Source organism: Haematobia irritans, chromosome 2, assembly GCF_050003625.1.
Source record: "Haematobia irritans isolate KBUSLIRL chromosome 2, ASM5000362v1, whole genome shotgun sequence".
In the NCBI taxonomy this organism is placed as follows: domain Eukaryota; kingdom Metazoa; phylum Arthropoda; class Insecta; order Diptera; family Muscidae; genus Haematobia; species Haematobia irritans.
In genome coordinates, this window is record NC_134398.1 from 22,951,852 (window position 1) to 22,955,960 (window position 4,109).

Genomic DNA, 4,109 nt, shown 5'->3' on the forward strand with positions numbered 1-4,109 from the left:
AGTTAAAAACAAGTGCCATAAAAATAAAACTAACAACAAATACATACCAACAAGCATACCTACTCAAAGCAAACAAGTTAGCAACTACATACACAACCACACACACACACATATATGTATATATATTGCCTTATGGACTTAAAAGGACATTCTAGCATCCCTAACATATTCATACAAACCTACGCCCTGACAAACTTATATCGCAAACCCATGGAATTACTCTCGTTTGCTACACCTCCGAAAAGAATATCATCTAAAATTTCGCATGAATGAAATATGACCGTCTGCCACTCTTTTCATTACGTCCCTCAATTTCCCAGTAGAGCAGAACAGGAGGAAAATATAAAACAAAATGGCATAGACAAGGAGATAGCAACTCGAGTAGTAGCAGTAAGAGCAAGGATACACATACAAACTCAAACACACACACGTACTTATACAAAGCAGGGATCTAGTCACAGATTCAAAATATATCCATACCCACACACGCACACACACACATGAGCCACTGCTAGGCCATCGCATGGCTCATGAAAATGTTGGTGTTAACACACAGACCTATATTCCTGATGCTCCCAACATTCCATCAAAGTAAAAGGAAAACGAGGAACACGAACAAGAAGAAGAAGAAGAAGAAGAAACATATGAAGAGCTCACAGAACTTCAAGTTAACCAGTGTGAATGGCAAAACGAATGAAGTGCTTTCAACCCTAATTTACAAATATTGCCAGATCGAAGGGTTTTTGTTCCAACCCAATAAACACAAACGTTTGAAAAATACTAAAATTCAATAATTTTTCAAACATTTTTTCAAAGGATTAGGGTAATATTCAAGTTGAGAAATTGTTGAGAAAATCGCGTTCTCAACAAAAAACAGACATTACCCTCAACAGTAAAATTCAACACAATAGCAATAACTTCTCAATTGTAATCCTCAAATTGAAATGCATCGCTACTCAATAATTTCTCAAACAGTTTTCAATGTGATAAAAATAAAAAAATAGCATTGTTGCGAATACTTTCAAACCACAATTTGTATGAAAGTCAATCCTAGTTCTAACTGAAAGTCAATACTAAATTTCTAGAGATTTTGTAAATTTTATTATTTTTTTCGTTAACAAATATAATAATCTTAAAAATAACATTAATAATATATAAAAATAATAATATAATACCAATCAAAATGTAATTATCTTATTAAACGTATTAATAAATAAAACTATGAATACAACTTTAAATATCTTAAACATTTTTACATGTATAATTCCATTTCCTCCATAATGTTGGTGTCAAATAACTATTAATTAATATCCTGGCAATTTGAAATAATTACTATCGAGGAACTTGCTGGCTTGTGTGTTAGAATAGATTCCAGCAAGAGGAAATCACAAAATATCAAACTGATGACGGGATGTAAATTGATGTAATGCACATTTTCATCCAGAAGTTCTTGATATAGGAATTGTTGCACTTTGTTTTAATTGGTTGCACCTTGTAAGTTTTCTGAAAACTTTTCTTTGTTGTTCCCTTCATCGGTTTTTCATCGGCCAACATCTTCCAAGAATATACCATCCAATTATTTTAGTTTTCTGCAAAACAATCGAGTTTTGTGATTTCCATTATGTTTTCATTTCACTTTTTATTTTGACTTACCAATTTGTATTTCTTCCAACTGACCACGTACTTCGTGTTTTCCTCAAGAACGTTGGTTTTACAAAATTGTTGTTATTAAAATACTGGCAATTTTCAGGAACTTGATGACTAGATAATTGGAATAAATTTCCAGCAATTTCAATTCACAAAATAACAAATTAAACCGATGATGCGATGTAAATTAAACTATCGATGTGATGCGAATTATCATCCAGTAGTTGTTGATATGGAAAAGAATAAATACCACGTGTTTTTGGTTGCACTTTGATTTATGGAAACTTTCTCTTCTCGATATGCCACTATCATTTTTCATCGGCCAGTCTCTTAATGTGTCCAAGAATCAGCATCCAAATATTTTAGTTGTCTGCAAAGAGATTTGATTTTAGTGACTTCCTTAAAGTTTTCATTTCGTGTTTTAATTTTACTTACCAATTATTATAAGCAATTTCAATTGATTATTAAAAAATTTCCACATTTTTTTATTTCTTCCACGAACTTTGTTGTCCAAAGTAGTATTGAAAACCATGTGGTTTTTTCGTCAACAAATAAGAACAAAAAAAAAAAACAAACAACAAAACTTTAAATATCTTAAACATTATTAGTAAACACTTTTGCATTTATAATTCGATTTCCTTCCTTTTGGTTCCTTCCTTTTATTAACATGCGAGCAATTTGAAATTAGGAACGTTCTGGACCGCGTGTGAGAATTGATTTTCAGCAGAAGGAATTCACAAACTATCCATTTTAAACTGATAATAGCATATGAATTAAACTGACGATGTGATGCACATTTTCATCAAGAAGTTGTTGATTTCAACAATTTGTTGTTTTTAACAATTTTAATTGGTTGCACTTGTAATGTTTCTGGAAACTTTTTCTTGTCGATAAGCTACTCAATTTTCATTGGTCAGCTTCTTATTGTTTGCAAGAATGTAGCATCCAAAGATTATAGTTTTCTGCAAAGAGATTTAAATTTAGTGACTTCTTTAAAGTGTTGATTTAATTTTTCGTATTGACGTACCAATTATTATAAACTATTTGAAGCAGTTCCAGTTAATTGTCCACCTTTTTTTCATTGGTCAGCTTTTTAATGTTTTCAAGAACGTATAATCCATAATTTTAGTTTTCTGCAAAGAGATATACATTTAGTGACTTCCTTAAAGTTTTATTTCATTTTTTATTTTCACTTACCTATTTTTATATACTATTTGGTTATTTGTCTAAAATTTTCCATTTTTTTTTATTTCTTGCAATTGACCACGAACTTCGTTGCACAAATAAGTATTGAAAACCACATGGTTTTTTCGTTGCATTTTAGGGTAGTGTTTTGTCAAAGTTTTCTCATATCATCTTCAACACCTTTTCAAAGATTTCGTCAACATTTTGGCAAATTGGAAGTAATTCGCAAACAATTTGAAGATGTATTGCAGATGAGCTATTTCAAGTCAAGTTGAATTTATGTTGAAAATTATATTTACCCTCAAACTGAAAAATTGTTGCATTTGAAAAACGCTCATCCTGTGTTTATTGGGAAAGCTTTGGGTTTTTGTTGCATTCTCATTTAATAAAAATCAACAAAGGCCCTAACATAACAGAACTCGCTTGCTCTCTCTTTGCATTCCTCTAACATAGGCATATAAAGCATGAATCTGCTCTCTCTCTCTCTCTCTCTTTCAATTGAGTTCTGTATCCCTTAATGTTACTACAAACATAACAGTGAAGTGGTGTTACTGTGCTTTCCAGTTTATCCCAGTTTTCCCAGTAATTCACTCATACGTACACACACACACATACGCACATAAATAAACCCATAGCATAAAAGAATTGCCAATCTTGTTTAGAAGAGAAAAAGTAATTTTATTTTTTAAGAGAATCTCAATAAGAGCATGGAATTCAACAAGGTGTTGAATATTACTCTGATTCTCCCCATATTTAGGTGAATTTATAGACTTTGGAGACCTCCAATTTGTGTGTGTGAAATGAGTGGGTGTGTGTTGTTGTTGTTGTTTTGTGCGTTTTTATGAATTAAAAATTAATAACGTAATTGTAAGTCAAGTATGTATGTTGATTTGTTTTCATTTGTTAGTTTTCTTTATTTATTAGTGTATATATGTGTGTGTGTGTTTACATATCATTATTAACTTTTATTTATCTTGTGAATATTTATTGGTTGCAAATTATTTTTTAGGGAATCTATCTATATTAAACTAGCGTAACCCGGCCCGCTTCGCTGCGCCTCCCGAAACATATTTTTGTTAACTTCGTCATGGTCCTTCGATCTGAAAACAAACTCGAAAAGATTTGAACTCTTTTAAGGAGTAGGGTCAGTCTGGCACAAAACCTGAAGTACTGATTACTAACTCCATGGTTTCCGCACACGTGTCCCGTACATATCAAAAAAAACTCGGACTACTTGCTTTTTCGTTTATATACAGAAATAGGGCGGTTATGAGGAT

At 31.7% G+C, this 4,109-nt stretch overlaps 1 long non-coding RNA gene across 1 annotated transcript; it reads right to left on the minus strand.

The window, feature by feature from the left end:
* Positions 1-1,078: 1,078 nt before the first annotated feature.
* Positions 1,079-3,155, minus strand: LOC142223686 (uncharacterized). Its single transcript, XR_012718856.1, has 5 exons — positions 2,845-3,155; positions 2,675-2,780; positions 2,083-2,609; positions 1,654-2,017; positions 1,079-1,589 (listed from the first exon to the last, which is right to left on the minus strand). It is a non-coding gene; the product is annotated as an uncharacterized LOC142223686 (long non-coding RNA).
* Positions 3,156-4,109: the final 954 nt, after the last annotated feature.